Below are 24,204 nucleotides of genomic sequence, written 5' to 3'. Positions count from 1 at the left end.
TATGGGGCAGTGTTGAGTCTATGGCAGTGTTGAGTCTATGGGTAGTGTTGAGTCTATGAGCAGTGCTGTGTCTATGGGCAGTGTTGAGTCTATGGGTAGTACTGAGTCTGTGGGCAGTGTTGAGTCTATGGTGCAGTGTTGAGTGTATGGGCAGTGTTGAGGCTATGGGTAGTACTGAGTCTATGGGTGGCAGTGCTGAGTCTATGGGTGGGTAGTGTTTATTCTATGGGTGGGTGGTGTTTAGTCTATGGGTGGCAGTGCTGAGTCTATGGGTGGCAGTGCTGAGTCTATGGGTAGTGTTGAGTCTATGGGTGACAGTGCTGAGTCTATGGGTGGCAGTGCTGAGTCTATGGGTGGCAGTGCTGAGTCTATGGGTGGCAGTGCTGAGTCTATGGGTCGCAGTGCTGAGTCTATGGTGGCAGTGCTGAGTCTATGGGTGGCAGTGCTGAGTCTATGGGTGGCAGTGCTGAGTCTATGGGTGGCAGTGCTGAGTCTATGGGTAGTGTTGAGTCTATGGGTGACAGTGCGGAGTCTATGGGTGGCAGTGCTGAGTCTATGGGTGGCAGTGCTGAGTCTATGGGTGGCAGTGCTGAGTCTATGGGTAGTGTTGAGTCTATGGGTGACAGTGCTGAGTCTATGGGTGGCAGTGCTGAGTCTATGGGTGGCAGTGCTGAGTCTATGGGTGGCAGTGCTGAGTCTATGGGTAGTGTTGAGTCTATGGGTGACAGTGCTGAGTCTACGGGTGGCAGTGCTGAGTCTATGGGTGGCAGTGCTGAGTCTATGGGTAGTGTTGAGTCTATGGGTGACAGTGCTGAGTCTATGGGTGGCAGTGCTGAGTCTATGGGTGGCAGTGCTGAGTCTATGGGTAGTGTTGAGTCTATGGGTGACAGTGCTGAGTCTATGGGTGGCAGTGCTGAGTCTATGGGTGGCAGTGCTGAGTCTATGGGTGGCAGTGCTGAGTCTATGGGTGGCAGTGTTGAGTCTATGGGTGGCAGTGCTGAGTCTATGGGTGGCAGTGCTGAGTCTATGGGTGACAGTGCTGAGTCTATGGGTGACAGTGCTGAGTCTATGGGTGGCAGTGCTGAGTCTATGGTGACAGTGCTGAGTCTATGGGTGGCAGTGCTGAGTCTATGGGTAGTGTTGAGTCTATGGGTGGCAGTGTTGAGTCTATGGGTGGCAGTGCTCCTTGCATGTGCAGGCGAGGTGGTGGAGTGCAGTGGAGGGGTGCGATGCGAGAGACGGACACGGCGCGGGTGACGTGAAGGATTTCGATTTTGCTGTCTCAGTGCTCCGCGTGGACCACCCTGCGAATTCGCTGGGGATCTGACAGCAGTCAGCTCCTCCGTTTCCCCTTTGCAGGGGAGTTTATAACAATTTCAGCATATTTTGAAGCCAAACTTTGAACCATGAAAGGAGGCGTTAATCTGATAAACCGACACACACGCCGAGCTAGACAGACACTTACGTAGCCAGCGAGGTTGGAAAATGAAAACTTAGGAGCGCGGTAATAAGAAAAAATAGATATATATACACACATTATATACATCCACGGCATGAAATCTGAATTCTAACACGCAACAAAAACCAGCAAGGGACGAAAGAAGCGCATGGATATGCATGGCTTTCCGTGACGCTTTGTAGCACGCGTTGTCCTTGGAAGCTTCTTTCTATTAGCAGGACGAAAAGCCGACGGGTTGGCAGCTGTCAGACGCGAGAAAAATTAATTTGCATATTCGCCGATGGTTCTTTTAGCTCTGGTTTGTGTCTCAAAGTCTCGGGCAAAGCTTTCGTAAATTTGGTCAAAGGCACTTTTTTTGTATCCCGTGACCCCTCCTCCCTCTCTCCCCCCATCCACACCTTGACCCCTCCCCTATCCCTCGCCCCTCCCTCTGGCCCTCCCTGCTCCTCTTTCTCCCCCCTCTCTACCCCCGCCACCTTAACCACCTCCTCCCCTCCGCCCCTCACCCCGAATCCTCTCGCACCCCTCCGCCCCCTCCCCCGTCCCCCTTTCCCCCCCACCTTGACCCCTCCCCTCTCCCCCCGCGCTCCTCTTCCGCATCCCCCCCGCCCCTCCCCGCTTCTCTCTCCCCCCAACTTAACCTCCCCCCCGCCCTTCCCCCCTGCCCCTCCCCCTGCCCCCCCCGCTCCCCTCTGCCCCCACCACCTCGGGGTCCGATCACGTGGGTGTCAGTGTCGTGTCGCTCAAGCCGCCACCACCACCCGACACGTCGACAACACGTGACAATTCGTTACGAGTTCAGCACGAAGCGGCGAGGTAGTTAACATCTCCTAGCCAGCGTTGGGATCGGAGTCTGGAGAGGGAGGCTGGGGGGGGGGGGTAGAGGGGGCTGGAGGGGGGATACGGGGACGGATCAGCTCCTCCTCGACGCCCACCCTCTGGAAGGGTGAGGCTAACAACATTACGAATACTGTGTGTATATATAGAGGATCGCAAAGCTTGGGGAATCGTGTGGCAGCTCCCGGCTCAGCGCCCCGGCCGCTGTTGAGCCGTCCAGCTCGTCCGCGTGGTTCCTCTGCGATTCTGAGACGATGCAACTTGCACGAATCACCGACGGCGCTCCGCAGAACTAGAAACCATTACCATCACCGGCGACTGCCAACAAACCACATCGCCTCCGCCGCGACAGTCACAATGAATAACAAAAACATCCGCTCGGCGTGATTCATCACAGCCGCAAGCTCCGAGGCACGGCGCGCGTTGGACAGCGATCGGGCGACTGACACTTTAGACAAACGGCGATGGGCTGTCACTCGCGATGGGACTCGCTGCAAGTGAATTATTTGCACGATTAAGCGAACGGGACGGGGAGGGGAGGGTGCTGGTGCTGGTGGTGGTGCTGTCGCTGCGTTCGGGTTAATTCGATGGGAAGGATTTCGCGCGGTGGCGTCGAGTGTGGGTCGGTGCTCCAAGACCTCCGGCTTCTCTTAATAAAAACCCCCAAAAACAACGTGGTTGTTTTTTCACGTAGCGAGATGTTGGTTGTGGAGGAGGGTTTGAATCGAGTATCACGTTGTGGCCAAGTCAGCCATAGGAATGTGGAATTTCCACCACCGGCTCAGGGCCGTACAATGGGACGTGAGTGTCGCCTCAATGCTCTCCTGGGCAGGAGGAGCATTGGGCACCACGGTGGCTAGGAGATGTTAACTACCTCGCCTGGTACACAGGAGGTCGTGGGGTCGATCTCGACCCTGACGCCTGCTGTGTATTTGCAGTTTGCGTCTCTCTTTCTCTCTCTCTCTCCCCGTGGTCGCGTGGATTTTTCTCCAGATCCTCCAGTTTTCCCCTCCACGTTGAGAATCAATATCACGCGCTTAGAGCAAAGTGCCTGCTACTATCAATTTCCACGTGATGATGATGATGATGAGCCACTTCGTTGGGCTATAATCTGTGATTGCCAGGTCTCTTCTGAAACAAGGCGAGGCAGCTCAATGGGCCTTACCTGGTAAACGTAGAAAAAGTAGTTAAAAGTTTAGTTCCACGCGCAACTATTTTTCAATCATCACTTCGTTGAGCAACCATTTGTGACAGCGAGGGAGCACATGCAACAAGAGATATGCAGCTCAGTGGGCCTTACCTGCTAAAATACAAAAAGGGAGTTAATAGTTTAAGTTTTATGGGCAACTTTTTTTCAATCACCCTCGTTATTGCAGCTGCTGTTGTTGAATTTCCTAAAATAAAAAAACCCAAAACCAAAATCCTTCCAGAGCACTCGAAGCGAGCAAAACGGCCACGTCCGCGCTGATGGGATTCCAGCGTGGGGGGCACCTGGCTGCCCCCCACGCGCCTGGCTGCCCCCCACGCACCTGGCTGCCCCCCACGCGCCAGGCTGCCCCCCACCACCACCCTCGCGTCACGCCGGGGCATTCCTGCACGTGGTGCCGCGTCCACGTGGCCGGGACCCACGGTCAGTCTTAAGCAGATCTCAGGGATTGTGCCGAGAGAAACACCCCCGACAGGCAAATGGACATACGGACAGGTTGAAAGTTGGTAAGTCGAATGTTCGTAAGTAGAGGAGTTCCTGTACATCCAGTACATCCAGTACATCTTGCCCACAGACTAACACTACCCATAGAGCCAACACTGTCTATAGCGGTTGGTCAGTTTAACACGGAGGCTTCCGCGAGCAATATCACCGATATTTAGGCGATCTAACCGAAAAAAGCGCCTGTATTACGGACTGACCATGTACTCCGCACTGCCCTTGCGATGAGCACGGTTGGCTATGTACGGTTCTAAAAAAGAAGTTCAACGTCCATGAAGGCCCAACCACCCAACCTGGAGGGCTGGAGTGCTGGCCTTCGTCTGGGCTCTCGCTTGACACCGATCCGGTCTGGTTAGACTACCTGCCTGAAGCCCGAAGCTCCCACGGGCTCAGGGTCTTTGGGCCTCTCCACCACGGCAAGGTCACAGCACATGGAGAGGGCACAACAGGCGTGCTGAACTAGTCACGCATTGGCATGTTTTGTTTACTGACAAACCTTACTAATCGGCTGCGTCGGGTGGACGACACATTTATATTGACATTATTCTGTTACGGCCATGGAGGTTTAGGATTTTTCCCCTACCTCTCCCCCCCTCCCCTAACACCTCCGCGCTGAGTTATCGTTTACACACACACACACGAGGGCCTCTATGAAGCGAGAGGACTGGGCCACGTGGGAACAATTTCATTGTGACGCCACGGTGGCTAGGAGATGTTAACTACTTCGCCTGGTATACAGGAGTTCGTGGGTTCGATCCCGACCCCGACACCTGCTGCTGTATATTTGGAGTTTGCGTGTCTCTCTCTCTCTCGTCGTGGTCACGTGGATTTTTCCCCGGGTCCTCTGATTGCACGTGCCGATGTTGATCAGCCGCTTTATTGAGCGATCATTCGTGACAGCCACGTGGCTTGCTGGAAATTATCTATACAGCTCAGTGGGCCTGACCCGGTATAACAAAAATAATCGGTTTTTTGATAGTTTAATAGTTAAAACCCACGGCCAACAGTAACATTCCATCGAGCATAGGAGGAGGGGGAGGAGCTGTGAACGCTGTGAAAGAGGTCACAAAGCGACGGCTGTGGCTCGTTGCGGCACGAGGAGCGAACGCTGTCCGGAGGCAACAGACTATTCTGTTCTCTTTTTATTAAATAGTGTAGAGCACAAATAGTGTAGAGCACAAATAGTGTAGAGCACAAATAGTGTAGAGCACAAATAGTGTAGAGCACAAATAGTGTAAAGCACAAATAATACTGGTAGGAACCTCCTGGTTACACCAGCCCACAGGGGATTATTGTGTCCGTCGTGCAGGGAGGGGCTGGTGGGGAGAGTGGGGCTGGGTGGGGGGTGGGAGGGGTGGGGCTGGGTGGGGAGGGGCTGGTCACCCCGTGGTGCCCTTATAAAACTCAACGTTTAACCTACTCACGCCGGCTTGTGCCCGCCCTCACAGTCGGGCATATTTGCGGAATACACCACGCCGCTGTTGACCCTGGCCATTGACCGAGCAACCCAACGTGTTCCTCCCAGCAGCTCCCTCCGCAGCAGCAGCAGGAGGACAATGTGTTGTACAGCCCAGCGCCCTTGGTCGGGCGCGTCGCGACGCACTCCGTTTGCGGGGCGCAACGCGGCACAACGCGGGAGGAGGTGGAGCGGCTGTCAGGGAGGGAGGCGACGGGAGGGATGCAGGGACAGGAGCTGGGGATGGAAGCCCTGTGATGTTGCAGGGGTGGGGGAAGGAGGGAGCAGGTGGGGTGCCATGGTGGATGAGGGTTATTAACAACAACAACAAAAAACATAACATCCAACGCAGTCCGTAACGGAATTAGCGCAGTGGGTTTTTTTTTAGTCGGATTACATTTGTCGTAGCACGCTAATTACCACGCAATGACAAATACCTCATTTGCATAATCGCCTTCATTAGCGCGGCTATAATGAATCTCCATTAAAATTAGTTGCAATGGGGGCGCTCTGGCTGCGAATTGCGTCACTGACGGGGGTCGTAAATCCGCGCGTCACCACCACCACCGCCACCACCACCACCACCACCGCCACCGCCGCCACCGCCACCGCCACCGCCATCGCCATCGCCACCGCCGCCGCCGCCACCGCCGACGCCGCCGCCGCCGCCGCCACCGCCACCGCCATCGCCACCGCCACCGCCGCCGCCGCCACCGCCGCTGCCATCGCCACCGCCACCGCCGCCGCCACCGCCACCGCCGCCGCCACCGCCACCGCCACCGCCACCGCCACCGCCATCGCCACCGCCACCGCCGCTGCCACCGCCACCGCCGCCACCGCCACCGCCATCGCCACCGCCACCGCCGCCGCCGCCACCGCCACCGCAGCCACCGCCACCACCGCCACCGCCATCGCCACCGCCACCGCCACCACCCCCACCGCCACCGCCACCGCCGCCACCGCCACCACCGCCACCACCACCACCATCCACCACCGCCACCACCACCACCACCGCCACCGCCACCACCACCGCCACCGCCACTACCACCACCACCACCACCGCCACCACCGCCACCACCACCACCGCCACCACCAGCCACCATCCACCACCGCCACCACCACCACCACCACCGCCACCGTCACCGCCACCACCACCACCGCCACCGCCGCCACCACCACCACCATCACCACCACCGCCACCACCGCCACCGCCGGTTTTTTTTTCCCATTGCTTTGCTTTATGTGCTCTCCCCCCCTCTTCCCAGGGTCGCGTGTATGTTTCTGCGGCTCCTCCGGGTTGTACCTCCACGTGTAGGATCGGCGTCACGCGCCGGGCGCCGCGCGCCAGGGGCCCGCCAGCCTTGCGATGGAGAGCGCTGTTCACGGCTGTAGACACATGCCCACGTAGTGATGGTGATGATGATGACGAGCCACTTCGTTGCGCTATCATTTGTGAAAGCCAAGTCGCTTCTGAATAAGAGCGATGTTGCAGCTCAGTAGTAAAAGAAAATAAAGTTAAATCGTGTTTTATACAGAAGGTTGGGAGTTCATCCACGGGTCTGGGTCGACTCAGATCTCTCTCTCTCTCTCTCTCTCTCTCTCGGTCTCTCTCTCTCGGTCTCTCTCTCTCTTGGTCTCTCTCGGTCTCTCTCTCTCGGTCTCTCTCTCGGTCTCTCTCTCTCGGTCTCTCTCTCTCGGTCTCTCTCTCTCTCTTGGTCTCTCTCGAGGCTCAAGAATGACGCCAACGCTTCGTGACCGGTCAAGTGCACACCTCTGCCACGGCTCGATCAGGCTGAGGAGTTTGACGACCCAAGTTCGACCGCCGAGGTCACACGTCGCTTTTTGGTTTTGTCCACCACCCCTCCGGTGGTGAGAAATTAGTCCAACGTACAAATGTGCAAGGGTGGTGTTATAAGCACCCTTAGCAAAATAGCAATTGACAGCAGAGCTGTCAATCCACGGACAGAGCGTTGTAACACGTCAGAGGGAGGAGAGGCGACAAGGAGGGATTAATTTTCGATTTAAAGCTTTCGTGACTGCAGGGATTCATCTTCTTGGTTCTTTCGGTAAAGTCACGTAGAATGGAAATAATAAAATAATAAAAAGAAAACATAATAAAATAATTCTCACTTTTTTTCTTATGTTTTGTTTTTTCTTTTTTTATTATTTCCATTCTACGTGACTTTACCGAAAGAACCAAGAAGAACGAGGGATTATTCTTTGGTTCTTTCGATAAAGTCACGTATAAAGATAAAATACTAAATTAAATACTAGCATACGACGTTTCGATTGCAACACAAGCAATCATCATCAGGTATAAATTAAATAGCAACAAAAAATCTAACCAGAAAACTATAGACAGACATATAAGCAGACAGATATCACCAAGATACATAGAGAGAGTAACACAGGTACCAAAAGAACCAAAGAATAATTCCTGCAGTCACGAAAGCTCCAAAATTAAGAACGAGGGATTAGTTGAGACGAGGGGAAGGGGAGAGAGAGTGGAGGGGAGACAGGGGGCGAGATGGCGGCCGAGACTGTGAGTGGCACGTGTGAATGAAGAGAGGCCGTCCCCGTGTGCTGAGCCTCTGTGCTCATTCCTACACACAGATACGTCGAACACTCGTCCCTTGATAAGTGTCGATCGTGTTTAGTCTGTTGTCCCCCCCACCACCCCGCACCTTCGATTAGCGCGGATGGCTCCGTACGGTGGTGTGAAAGAAGTTCAACATACAGCACACACATACACCATACAGTACACACATACAACATACAGTACACACATACACCATACAGTACATACATACACCATACAGTACACACATACACCATACAGTACACACATACACCATACAGTACATTCAACACACAGTACACACATACAACATACAGTACACACATACAACATACAGTACACACATACACCATACAGTACATACATACACCATACAGTACACACATACACCATACAGTACACACATACACCATACAGTACATACAACACACAGTACACACATACAACATACAGTACACACATACAACATACAGTACACACATACACCATACAGTACACACATACAGTACACACATACAACACACAGTACACACATACACCATACAGTACACACATACACCATACAGTACACACATACACCATACAGTACACACATACACCATACAGTACACACATACAACATACAGTACACACATACACCATACAGTACACACATACACCATACAGTACACACATACACCATACAGTACACACATACAACACACAGTACACACATACACCATACAGTACACACATACACCATACAGTACACACATACACCATACAGTACACACATACAACACACAGTACACACATACACCATACAGTACACACATACACCATACAGTACACACATACACCATACAGTACACACATACACCATACAGTACACACATACAACACACAGTACACACATACACCATACAGTACACACATACACCATACAGTACATACATACAGCACACACATACAACACACAGTACACACATACACCATACAGTACTCACATACACCATACAGTACATACAACACACAGTACACACATACAACACACAGTACACACATACACCATACAGTACACACACCATACAGTACACACATACAGTACACACATACAACACACAGTACACACATACACCATACAGTACATACATACACCATACAGTACACACATACAACATACAGTACACACATACAACATACAGCACACACATACAACACACAGTACACACATACAACATACAGCACACACATACAACACACAGTACACACATACACCATACAGTACACACAGTACACAGTACACACATACAACATACAGTACACACATACACCATACAGTACACACATACACCATACAGTACATACATACACCATACAGTACATACATACACCATACAGTACATACAACACACAGTACACACATACAACACACAGTACACACATACACCATACAGTACACACAGTACACCATACAGTACACACATACAGTACACACATACAACACACAGTACACACATACACCATACAGTACATACATACACCATACAGTACACACATACAACATACAGTACACACATACAACATACAGCACACACATACAACACACAGTACACACATACAACATACAGCACACACATACAACACACAGTACACACATACACCATACAGTACACACATACACCATACAGTACACACATACAGTACACACATACAACACACAGTACACACATACACCATACAGTACACACAGTACACAGTACACACATACAACATACAGTACACACATACACCATGCAGTACATACAACACACAGTACACACATACAACACACAGTACACATACACCATACAGTACACACATACAGTACACCGTACACACATACAACACACAGTACACACATAACACCATACAGTACACACATACAACACACAGTACACACATACAGTACACACATACAACATACAGTACACAACACACAGTACACACATACAGTACACACACAGTACACACATACAACATACAGTACACACATACAGTACACACATACAGTACACACATACAGTACACACACAGTACACACATACAACACACAGTACACACATACAGTACACACACACACCATAGAGGGGCACTGGGCGGTGATGGCCGCTACGCTGCACGTGGCCTCTAAGTCCAGCGCCATGTTTCTTCTTGGAGGCGAGGGGGTTGGCGGATCACGCACCGATGCCCCGAGCGGCCGTTCCAGGAAGAGCCCCGTGCCACCTGACTCTGCCACGGTGGCGGCTAGGAGATGTTAACTACCTCGCCTGGTGTGCAGGAGGTCGTGGGTTCGATTCCGACCCTGGCGATTACATTCGGAGTGTCGCTTGTCTCTCTCCCCGGGGTCGCGTGGATTTTTCTCCGGGCCCTCCGGGTTTCCCCCCCTCCACGTTTTGGATCGACATGCCCTTAAGAGTATTTGTCTGCTGTGCATTTTCCGCGCGATACGCCACTGAAGAAGAGCTCCATGGCTCAGAAGGGGCTTTACCTGGTGCGAACAAAAAGAACGAAAATGTTACCGTGCCTCTCAGAACGCGAATCTTAAAAGAGAGGCTTTGATGTGAGCCCGTTATAATTACACGAGACGGAGAGAATAAATTCACGCGGGAGAGGCATGGTGAGGGTGGGGGAGAGTGAAGTGATGATACGGTGCGATTTCGCTCAGAGCAACGTTTGACAAATGCGTTTGATCGCAGAGAGTACGTGGCGCGATTGTTTGCCGGGACATTAACCCCCTTCTTTTTCGAGAGTGTGAAAGCGGATTGGCGTTTTAACTCCGTAATGCTACCACGGCTCTAAGTCTCACACAGAGTGTGCGCTCCGTGTTTTCCGCTGTTAGGACGCTAATCCGAATTTTTGAAAAAGATAACATGTGCCCGCAGATTAATTGCATAAATGTTAACTCTTCTCCGTCTTAAATCGTGTGGCAAGGTGAAATTAGCAACGTCACCCGTTTGTTGGACAGAGGATATACTGAGTCTCGCACGTACAGCCTCTGTGGAGGCTGTGGCGGATGGCGGTAACGTTTCACGCAGCGTGGCATCACGTGACCCACGGTGGTGCAGGGGGCAGTGTGGCATCACGTGACCCACGGTCTGTGAATCGGTGGTGCAGGGAGCAGCGTGGGATCACGTGACCCACGGTCTGTGAATCGGTGGTGCAGGGGGCAGCGTGACATCACGTGACCCACGCCTGTGAATCGTCGGTGCAGGGGGCAGCGTGGGATCACGTGACCCACGCCTGTGAATCGTCGGTGCAGGGGGCAGCGTGGGATCACGTGACCCACGGTGGTGCAGGGGGCAGCGCGGCATCGCGTGACCCACGATATGTGAATCGGCGGTGGAGGGGGCAGTGCAGGATCACGTAACCCACGGCGGTGCAGGGGGCAGTGCAGGATCACGTGACCCACGGTTTGTGAATCGGTGGTGCAGGTGTGCAGTGCGGGATCACGTGACCCACCGTCTTGCTCCGGTGACCGCGGCAGTGGCATTGGGGCGCTGTTCGTTCTTCATTCTCCGCCGCCGAGGGAGGTGACAGCATCTGCCGTGCGCTGGTGCGCAGCGGATTCATGGCCGACCGCTGCATCTCTGGGGTCACGGGGGTCAAACTCCCGGGGGGGGGGGGGGTTCTTGCCGTGTAGGGGGGCGATGTAACCAGCGTCCTACCCTGGCTCAATAGAAGGAAGGGCCAAAACTAGCATGAAGGAGCGGAGGCTCGGTGTGGCTCAGACAAGTGTGAGAAGTGATGGGCTGGGGACCGCTGAATATCTTGGCTTCGAATCCAGTGCGGTGTGAAGGCCACCAGGGTGTCCTCAAGTGCATGTGGCTCGGTACTGCGATTCTTCTTCCAGTGAGTCGATCGGCTGGCGGCGTCTGGTGTGGCGAAGCGTGGGTGTGGGTGAAAACCGGAGTAGCGGGAGAAACGCCACGCGTGCGAGGGGGAAACACTCTATCCCCATGCAGGCGCAGCGGGTGTCGTCCACAAAGTTTGCTGTGCCGCCATCTCCTGTCAGGCTCCTCCTCGAACGCCCACCCACGGGTCGGAAGGGAGTTTCGCAACATCGTCTCTGGTGGTGATCCGCCAACCCTGGCTGCTGCTGCTGCTGCTGCCTTCACAGCCCTGCTGAGAATACAGGCGGCCACGTGCAGCAGCGTAGCCACCACCATCGCCAGAACCATAGCCACTACCACAACCACCACAACCACCATAGCCACCACCACAACCACCACAGTCACCACCACAGCCACCATAGCCGCCACCACAACCACCACAACCACCACCACCGCCAGCACCATAGCCACCACAACCACCACAACCACCACCACCGCCAGCACCATAGCCACCACAACCACCATCACCACCACAACCACCACAACCACCATAGCCACCACCACAACCACCACAGCCACCACAGCCACCACCACCACCGCCACCACAACCACCACCACAACCACCACCACAGCCACCACCACCACAGCCACCACAGCCACAACCACCACAGCCACCACAGCCACCACCACAGCCACCACCACAACCACCACTGCCACCACAACCACCACTGCCACCATAACCACCACAACCACCACAGCCACCACAGCCACCACCACAGCCACCACCACAACCACCACTGCCACCACAACCACCACTGCCACCACAACCACTACAACCACCACAACCACCACAGCCACCACAGCCACCACCACAACCACCACCACCACAACCACCACAACCACCACTGCCACCACAACCACCACCGCCAGCACCACCACAGCTACCGCCACCACAGCCACCACCACCACAGCCACCACCAAAAGGGGGGGGGGGTGGGTGCCACATTCATCACGCCGCGGTGCTGAACCCTCAAAGCGATGGAACATGTCAACGGAGGCGTGCGGGCAAAAAAAAACTGATTTCACATTACGATCTTTTTTATTTACATTTCAAGTGTAAACAGTTTTGCCTGCTTCGGGCCGGAAGATTGCATCTTGCTTACAATATACATTTTTGTAAGTACTTTTTTTTTCTACGCGCAGCAACGGGGGAGAAAAAACTGGAAGCACGCAGCAAAAAAGAAAACTGTTATTTAATTTTCAGGGTTTTTATTTCTGCCCGTGGCAGAAAAACTATCTGTTATCACGCACGGCTACAGAGATTATTCCAAACTTCAAAGCTGCTCCACTTCTTTTTTTATTCGTATTATTGTCATCAACTTGAGAACGAACGCGATTATGTAAAGCTTTTCGGGGCGTGAGGATAAGAATTGCATTTTGTTTTGATGCCAATTCTTAAATTATATAAAACAGCCAGAAAGTGAAAGTTGTCTCCGCTGCCATTCGGGATGCGGTAGAACTCATGGATGATGATGATGATGATCATGGGCCAGTGAGTGGCTAGTCCACATTCCCATGGTAGGAGAAAATAAATGTTGGACTGTCACTGGTCTGATTGTGCCAATTTCACCAACCACAGCGATGACAAAAGTGATGATGATATGTACGGGACAATTTGGCCAGTATAAAAATGATTTAAAAATAACAGCATGCTTTACAATCCCTGGCAATGAAAGGGGGGCTAAGATGTTCAAACAACCAACTAGATAACCAAATAGATGGCTATTGCAAGGCATCAACTCTGCATTCACCGCAAATACTTGTGGCAAAATATTCAAATTTAATAATTGCATTTGAAGTTTGCATGTTCTCCGCGTGGTCTCGGGGAATTATGTCCGGGTCTTCCGTTTCTTTTTGTCCCCCGTCAACATTTAGAATCGACACCACGCGTTTGTCGTATGTGGCCGCGATCACGTGATGCCGACAAGCCACTTGGTTCAGCTCTCTCTTGTGACGGGCAGGCCGCTTCTGAAAAATAGCTTCCGTAGCTCAGTGGGGCCTTAGGGGCCATCCATAAATGACGTCACGTACCTGGGGGGGGGGGGGGGGTCAGACATTTGTGACGATAAGTGAAGAGAGGGGGGGGGGGGTTTGAGAAATGTGGTGTCACATCAAAATGCGCAACTTTAAATAAATATAGACAATACGTTCTACTTAATAAATAGACTTTTTAACAAATGTTTTCTTCTACAACAGCAGAGTGCAGCGCCACACCAAATACGCACTACAATGACAATAGTTTAAAGCGATTTGAAGCATGTTTTTTTTTTGAGGGGGGGGGGGGGGCAGAGCTTTGTGATGTCATATCAAAATCATCAGGTGCGAAAAAAAAATTCCTTGCTGTGTTTTTTCACAAGAAAATGTTCTTGCAGTGTTTTTTTCACACCTGTTCATGATTGCTTGTGTTGCAGTCGAAACGTCGTGAGAATGTTATTGTTTTATATTTTATTATTTTATTGTTTCCCTTCTACGTGACTTTACCGAAAGAACCAAGCATATGAATTCCTGCAGTCACGAAAGCTTTAAATCAAAATTTAGACTTTACCATTTATGGAAATGAAACGGGACTTAAATATTCAAACAATCACGGAGATACCTATTGCAAGGAACCACGTGTCTGCATCAACTGCACGTACTCGTGGCAAACACGCAACCAAACTACGCTCTGATTGTATAGGCCTCGTCTTTGAAACTGGTTGGCTTACACCCGAGACAGCCTTCTTCATGGCCTCGTCTCACCGCCAGTGTCTGACCAGGGAACAACGCCGATAGGCGATCAGTCCAAGGGCAAACAGCAAACACAAAAGCGTTTCTCGCTGGGCTGGAGCAGCTATAAAATGGGATCTTTTTGAATCTAGATTTGAAGTTTATTTTTGTCATCATTTTGATCTTGGCATAAATGTGCGTGTTTGCTTGTTTTTCCACTCGTATGTGTGGTTAATGTAGACTTGTTGATTCCCTGAAATAGGTGTGTCCACGTGGTGCGTGGACATGTGGACACCATACTCTTAGGTGTGTTCGGTAAAGTCACGTGGGTAAAAAATAAATAATAATAAAATAAATTTCGATTTAGAGCTTTCGTGACTGCAGGGATTCATCTTCTTGGTTCTTTCGGTAAAGTCACGTAGAAGGGAAGTAATAAAATAATAAAAATAAAACATAATAAAACAATTCTCACGACGTTTCGGCCACAACGCAAGCAGCCGTCCTCAGGTGAAAACCAGGTCCGTCGAGGCGACAGAGTCTGAATGAAACAGCACACGGGCTTAGAGCATATATATATAAGCTGGGCGCATTGACAAAGGAATTTGCATATCAACAGGAATTTAGCATATTTATGGGAAATGCAGGAATGTAATTAGTACTGCATATGCATGTGCATTATGCAGGATTAACAGCATCAAAGGGAGCTGCAGTTACTGCTGCTGCAGCAGTTGCTGCTGCTGCAGTTTCTTCTGCTGCTGCAGTTGCTGCTGCTGCTGCAGTTGCTGCTGCTGCTGCACTTGCTGCTGCTGCTGCACTTGCTGCTGCTGCTGCAGTTTCTGCCTTATCCATTTTTATATAACACTATGTATTATTCTACCCACCCTAATGTGTATCATACTGCTATATGTTTACTGTACAATTACGACACCATACATTACTCTGCACACTGCACCATGCCAGTGAGTGGAACGCGGTCTGAAAGTCACCGTTAACGTGAACACAATCAGTTAAGATCCGAAATGGTTTATTACGTCCTTCCAATGATTGCTAAGCCAGAATCCATCTTCTCGGTTGAAATTGTCTCTGTGTTTGTATATGTGGATCGCCTCATGAACGAATCTCTCATGATAGCCAGATGGCTTGCAGAGAACCTCTGTCTTGGAGAAGTCAATGTCATGTGAGCCCACTGAATTGTAACAGTGATCTGCCACGGCTGAGGTGTTTGTCCTACCGTGTTTCAGGTCTGCCTTATGTTCACGGATGCGGTCCGAGACATGTCGTTTGGTTTCTCCAATGTAACTGCTACCACAGAGGCAACTTAGTTTGTAGACGCCAGGGTACTGTATGTCTGGAACCACATCTTTTACAGACGGGACCAGATCACGGATTTTATGTACTGTGTTGAATCGGACCTGGATCTTGTGTTTAATCAGGATTTTGGAGATCTTTTTTGTGACCCCAGCAATGTAGGGTAAGGTGATGGTCTTGAAAGGCTCCTCAACAGGATCCTTCTTGATGGTTGGAGTGATGGCTTTGCGGATTGTGTAGTCGGAGTAACCATTAGCCTTAAGAGCTTGGCGTACGTGTTTGAGTTCACTGGAAATGTGTTCATGGTCGGAGATGCATTGGGCTCTATGATATAGAGTCTTGATGAGGGAATTCTTCTGGGATGGATGGTGGTGGGAATCCGGTTTTAGATAAGCATCCGTGTGGGTGGCTTTCCTGTAGACAGAGTGGCTCATTGAACCATCAGGTCTCCTTTTGATTAGGACATCCAAAAAGGGTAGCTTGCCATCATTTTCGACTTCCATGGTGAATCTGATGGCTGGGTGTATGGAATTGATGTGGTCGAGAAATTGGTCTAGAGCAGGCCGGCCATGTGGCCAGATGGCAAAAGTGTCGTCTACGTACCTCTTCCATAAGGTCGGGCGTAGAGTGGCAGTCTGGATGGCGTCCGTCTCAAATAATAATATAAATAAAATAATAAATAACGACGTTTCGGAGGCAACACAAGTCTCCGTCATCAGGTGGGACCGTCACAGCAAAATTTACTGTATCAAGTTACCTACGTAACTTTACCGAAAAAACCTAAGAGTATGAATCCTTGCAGTCACGAAAGCTTCAAATCTAGAATGTGAACACCAAATCTTTTACCGCCAGAAAGGGTATTTTATTTTGTTAGTGATGATGATGATGGAGCCGAGCAATGTGGTGATGATGTGCCATGAATAGATGATGATGATGCTGATGTGTGATTAGGTGTGATACATTGATAGTCGATACGATCATATGTGATGTATTAATGATTATGCGTGATGACGATCATGAGTGATGATGAAATAATCATAATGATCATGAATTGAAGATGAGGTTAGGTAATCATCAAAGAGAACATTGCGGTTACAACAAAGGAACAAATACAATGCCCTACATTAGAAAATTATATAAATTTAAGGTTGATGGGATGAATAGGTGATGATGATGACTATGAGATTGCGTGATAAATTAATAGTGGATAAATCACGTGATGAATGAATGATTATGGGTGATGACAATGAGTGATAATAAAATTATAATAATGATGATGAATTGATGATGAGGTTAGTTAATCATCAAAGAAAACATTGCGGTTCCAATGAAGCGAGTAATACAATGCCCTACTTGAACAAATTACATACACTTGTCCAGTCAAACATTTATTTTAACCAGAAATGACTTCTTTTGGAAGCAACCACGATTGCAATAACGTGTCAGTAAAATACGAACATCTGTCGGAACAAAGGAGAACAAAAATAACAGGTGTGCATTGTTCAGTTAATCTGAGAGCCATTGGCAAAAAAATAATAATCTATTTTCAGTAAAGCTAAACGGACCTTAGGGAACGGGATTGAAATGAAGGCCACGCGTCTTGCTGCAAGGCCCTGCAGAGCACACTGGCACCGACAACGATTAGAGCGGTTGGTACGTACGGTGCGAACGAAGTTCAATATAACGGCACTACACTATACACTACACTATACACTACACTATACACTACACTATACACTACACTATACACTACACTATACACACTACACTATACACTACACTATACACTACACTATACACTACACTATACACTACACTATACTATACACTATAATACACACTACACTATACACTACACTATACACTACACTATACACTAAGCGATGCACTATACACTATAATACACACTACACTATACACTACACTATACACTACACTATACACTACACTGTAGTGTATAGTGTAGTGTATACACTATACACTACACTGTAGTGTATAGTGTAGTGTATAGTGTAGTGTATAGTGTAGTGTGTATTATAGTGTATAGTGCATCGCTTAGTGTATAGAGTAGTGACTACACTATACACTAAGCGATGCACTATACACTATAATACACACTACACTATACACTACAATACACACTACACTATACACTACACTACACTATACACTACACTATACACTACAATACACACTACACTATACACTACAATACACACTACACTATACACTACACTATACACTACACTATACACTACAATACACACTACACTATACACTACACTATACACTACAATACACACTATACTATGCACTACATACCACACTATACACTCGCTACACGCTACAGTATACATTGATATACACTACACTACTAAACACTACACCACGATACAAATTTAAGACTAATTTATTTCTAACAACTTGTATTGTTTAGTTTCCTGTCGTCCCCACACCTGCGGTGAGCACGGTTGGCTACGTCCGGTGTGTAGTCGTGTACATTGTCGTGTAGAGTAGTGAGGTGTGTAGTATATAGTGTATCGTAGTGAGGTGTGTAGTATATAGTGTATCGTAGTGTGTATGTTTAACACGTAGGCTTTCGCGTCCAATATCATCAATGATATCGGTTTTATTTGTGTATGTATGTTGAACTTTCTTCTCACCGTACGTAGCCAACCGTTACTAATCCCAGGTGATGCGGGGGAGAGCAAGTGGGGGGGGGGGGGGTCTCTGAGTAAATGGGAGAGAAGGTCACAATCGCCGATGTCTTTGATAATGGACCTGGCTCAGAGAGAGATGGACTCAACATTGCCCCATAGACTCAACACTGACCCATAGATTCAACACTGCACCATAGACTCAACACTGACCCATAGATTCAACACTGCACCATAGACTCAACACTGCCCATAGACTCAACACTGACCCATAGATTCAACACTGCACCATAGGCTCAACACTGCCCATCGACTCAACACTGCACCATAGACTCAACACTGCCCATAGACTCAACACTGCCCCATAGACTCAACACTGCCCATAGACTCAACACTGCCCCATAGACTCAACACTGCCCCATAGACTCAACACTGCCCATAGACTCAACACTGCCCATGGACTCAACACTGCCTCCTAGACTCAACAATGCCCCATTGACTCAACACTTCCCATATACCAACATTGCCCATAGACTAACACTAGCACAAGACTATAAAGTTATGGAGTAGTATCATTGACAGAGATAAGTGGAAGGCCTTTGTCGCCGACGTTTCTGAGAACGGACCTGGCTCCCAGGGAGACCGAGAGGAAAGCCGAATATTCACGAGCGGATACCGGCGTCGGTTGTTGCGTTACATCTTAAAGAAATAATTAACAAAATAATAAACCCCGTCCCATGTTTGAACAGAGAGAGAGGGAGGGAGGGAACGGTGCCATCATTTGCCCGCCGCTAATAAAACATCCGCACACAATCCCTCGATTTTCATTTAGTCGCATTTTTTTTTCATCAAAATTTTTAATTTCAATTTAATCCGGCGCATGTTTGCGATTACTCCGGGACTTGAGCGTGGCGGTGTTTGTTTCTCCCCGTACACCTCCGCGCAAACTGTTGCCCTTTATACGCGCGTGCGCGTGTTAAGCCCCCTTTTCGTTTTTACCAGATAATTCTTTTTTCTTTTTTTACCCCGAGCCACGCGTTTTATTGCAGATAATTCACGGAATATATTGCGCGCGCTGGAATTGTTTGTTTAACTTAAAAACAATTATCGCTTCCTACTCGATGTTACAAAATGTAATTTCAAAAAGATGTTCGCAATTGCTGTGTTCCCGAATAAGGTCGCTTAAAAGACGTTCGGTTAATTCCTGCGCGAGCCATCGGCAAACAATTTTCACGAGATATTTTCAATGAAATTGAAGGACTGTTTTTCGTCTTTCAACGACACGACTGCACTGCTGTGACTGGGCAGTCTGAAGTCACCCGCGCCAGTTCACGACGGCTGAACAAACAGCGATTCGGCGAATCTCTCTCTCTCCCATGGGCACGAAAGGTGCCACACTTTGGCAATTTTTGGCGAGGTTCGTCTACTAACATTTTGTAAAATGTATTTTGGTAACCATATGGCCAAAGAGAAGCGCCCGTTTTCGCTAACCGCACATACATCGGTAGGTGGTGCAAACATAAAACTGGTGCTCACAGATTCTCCATCTGCTCCAAAGGGCCATTACGACCGCACTTTAACAGCCCTCCTCCTCCCCCTTCCCACCGTGCCGACTGCCCCCTTTTTCTGTTGGAAACAAAAACAAACGAGAACACAAACATTTCTTAGGTTTTTTTTTCGGTAAAGTCACGTAGGTAAAAAAATTAATTAATAAAAGTAAAATAAAAATTAAATATAAATCACGACTTTTCGGAGGCAACACAAGCCTCGTCTTCAGGTGGAACCGTCACAGCACGATAGCTGTATCAAGTGATAACACAAAAGCTGCCTCGCAGCAGCAGGAGAAGCAGCAGCGGCAGCAGCAGCGGCAGGAGCAGCAGCGGCAGCGGCAGCAGCAGCAGTAGCAGTAGTAGCAGCAGCAGTAGCAGCAGTGGCAGCAGCGGCAGGAGCAGGAGCAGCGGCAGCGGCGGCAGCAGCAGCAGCAGTGGCAGCAGCAGTAGCAGCGGCAGTAGCGGCAGCGGCAGTAGCAGTGGCAGCAGTGGCAGCAGCAGTAGCAGTAGTAGCAGCAGCAGTAGCAGCAGCTTTTGGCTGCGAACCATCGAACGAAGACGACACTCATCGCGTCGTCGCGCGGCGCTTTCAGACGCGCTTCTGCGGCCGTCTGCGAACGCTCTCCCCTTCCGATGTGAGGAAGCCACTGGGAGTGATGCACTATTAAATCATCATCATCATCTCGATTGACAAATTCACTTCCAATTCACTGCTCCATGAAGGCTTCCTAAAAGTTCCCCCCGTGTAGCCCTTAAACGAACGAGTGGGTGGTGTGGCCAGTACCAGGTTCATAGCACCGTGCCCTAACCACTACGCTACCGCTACCCTTAACACACAATGACAAAGATCACCCCGGATAGCCTTAACAGACTGTAGGGGCAAGTGCTGTTAGCGAGCACCTATGAAGGCCGGAACGACACGAGGGGGTTATTGGCCAGCACCACTCCCGGCCGCCATTGTTTCCCCGGTGGCGAAGTTTACACACCGCGCCAGGTACTTATTTAAGGCCGAATCGACCTAGGAGAGGCCCAGAAACGGTACAGATAATCGTCACCGGTTGTTGGTGACCGTGAGCGGGAATCAAACCCGGGTCGCCAGGTTCGTAGCGCAGCGTAGCGCTTACCACTACACCCACCGCTCCCCACAACACACACGCACGCGGCGAGTGTGTTGTAGAAAGCAAATTAAAAAAAAAACATTTTTATGTTTTTTAAAGACGCTGCCTTCGGGGTAAATGCAAGCTGGTCGTAATGCTGACGTGAGCCACGTGCTCGCAGTACATAAATCAAGCGAGACTCTAATACATGCGGAGGCGTGCGCGGGGAGGCCAGATGGCCGCGTGTAATAACCCACACGCGGCAGCGCGGGGAGTTACGACTTGGAAATCTGCGATCATTACCAAGTCTTTCAACTCGAGGCGGCGGGGGCATCTCTCTGGGGGGAGGGGGGGTATGGGGTTCGTAATGTCTGTTGGCGTAGCAAGAGGGCCCCGTTACGAAACGTCGGGCAGCTGATGAGGATGATGAGGATGATGCGGACACTCTCATAACGACGATGATGATGACGACGCACACCACATGGCAAATGTAAATATGTTTTAGTCACTGCCAGAAGCGACCTGGCCACAGCAAATGTCCTTATTGTCATCGCGTAGAAATGTATCGCAGCCAAATGCTCTAAGCGACTGGCGATGTTGATTCTAAATGTGGAGGGGAAATCGGAAGATCCGGAGATGAAAAAAAATACACGCGACCACGAGGAGAAAGAGAGAGAGAGACACGCAAACTCAAAATATACAGCAGCAGGCGTCAGGGTCGGATTCGAGCCCACGACTTCCTGCACACCAGGCGAGGTAGTTAACATCTCCTAGCCGCCGTGATGATGATGATAGAGAGAGAGACACGCAAACTCAAAAATATACAGCAGCAGGCGTCAGGGTCGGATTCGAGCCCACGACCTCCTGCACACCAGGCGAGGTAGTTAACATCTCCTAGCCGCCGTGGTTTCCTGTCCGGGCTGTGTGCGGAGACTGTCGTCACCACCCGGAACAGTTTGGCGGAGCGTGCGACTCGAAGCCCGAGTCACAAATACGAAGGAGGGGGCATCATCGTCTCACCACAGCGATCATCCGGCTCATCAACCACCCCCATGTAGATTCACAGCTGCGGCTCTGCACCGACATCAGCCACGGGTAGAAGAAGAAGACTGAGATCTATGGATTTACACAGACATCCGTAGACTCACGTAGAGACCCTTAGACTCACACAGAGACCCATAGACTCACAGAGAGATCCAGAGATTCACACATGGAGCTTTAGAATCACACTGAACCTCTAGACTCACGCAGAGACCCTTAGACTCACACAGAGACCCATAGACTCACGTAGAGACCCTTAGACTCACACAGAGGGCTTTGGATTCCAACTGAGACCCATAAACTCACGTAGAGACCATTAGACTCACACAGAGAGCCATAGACTCACGTAGAGACCCTTAGACTCACACAGAGATATATACGAAGGGGGAGGCATAATCGTCACCACAGCGATGATGATTCACCACTCCGCGACTCCAGACGCAATCATCTGGCTCATCAACCACCCGGCTCTACATCATCAACATCATCAACCACACGAAAAGGAAGATAGCATGGACGACGGGGCAATTTGAGACCCGAGCTTCAAGCCCTGGGGTCTGGGTGTCCCTCCCATGGGCTCATCATCGCCACGTCAGAGCCACGCAGCCAATACTGCTGAGGTCCCGAGTTCCACCCCCGACGTGGGTCTCTGTCTCTCTCGGGGGTCCATAATTGCTTTGTAAGAGCGACTGAGTCAGCGTCTCGAAGCTCTTTGGTGTGAACCCCGGAGCAGTGAGAAACACTCACAAGTGGTTGCTAACGGCCGAATGTTGAATTTATTTCGCACCGCAGCCAGCCGCGCTAATCGGAGGTGCGGGGAAAGGACAACAAACGAAACACAAAACGGCAGTTTCTCAAGAAATTGGTCTGCCAATCGAGACGATGATGACGGTTTAAAAGCGCATCATAGCCTCCGAGTGGTTTCCTTATATTGGAGGGAAGAGCGCGTTCCAGACGGCCGCAGAATCGGCGTCTGGTCAACTAAAAGCCACCGCCGCAGCGGCTGCGAGGATGAGCGGAGTCGGCGTGATGATGATGATGTATGCTCTTTGACGTGATCAGCGAGGTGCTGTGGTCCCTTTGTGGCGAGCGCTTTGTGCGTGTAATGAGCGCGACCTACATTCATGTACCCTTTTGGCAACCGGAAAACCAATGCAGTTCAGCGTACGTGTAAGCACTTGCCCCCAGCAGTGAGTTAAGGCTACCCGGGGGATCTTTGTCTTTGATGTCTGGCAAAAGAACCACCGCCTCCGCGTCGTGCCAAGCGGTAACCCTGTGGTGTGCTGTGCGCAAAGCTATTGGGGGGGGTGGGGGGGGGCGGGGGGGGGGGGGGAGCACAGGCCAGCTGTTAGCCTCGTGGCTCGCTCGCATCCACCACGGTGGCGAACAGGGGCGCGGGACGGGGCCCCGCGAGGTGCCGGTTGACCCCTTTGCACGCGTCCAACTCTCTCTGTGTGTCTCTCTGTGTGTCTCTGTGTGTCTCTGTGTGTCTCTCTGTGTGTCTCTGTGTGTCTCTGTGTGTCTCTGTCTGTCTCTCTGTGTGTCTCTGTGTGTCTCTGTGTGTCTCTGTGTCTCTCTGGCTTCAATAATCCCGACTGGATTGTGAGATGGGCTCTCAGGTGCTGGACACGGTCCCGTCAGCGAGCTCCTCCCCTGGCGGGCGAGGCCGCGGTGGCTGGGCCCATGCACCCCCCGCGTGGCCGAGACAAGCGCGTGGCCAAGCAGCTTCTGCTTGGCCGGAGAGAGGGAGGGTCAAACGGGCGCGCCACGGGCTGGAGAAGAGACAGACGCCGACGCGGCACGGGATGATGTGGAGCTGAGTGGGATTCGCCGATGACCGTTGCGAGCGGTGTCAAGATCGGCCTCTGTGGAGGAGGAAGGGGAGGTGTTGGATGT

This window comes from Lethenteron reissneri, chromosome 1, assembly GCF_015708825.2.
Source record: "Lethenteron reissneri isolate LAM-NWPU_2019-01 chromosome 1, ASM1570882v1, whole genome shotgun sequence".
In the NCBI taxonomy this organism is placed as follows: domain Eukaryota; kingdom Metazoa; phylum Chordata; class Hyperoartia; order Petromyzontiformes; family Petromyzontidae; genus Lethenteron; species Lethenteron reissneri.
This window is presented reverse-complemented; position numbering follows the sequence as displayed.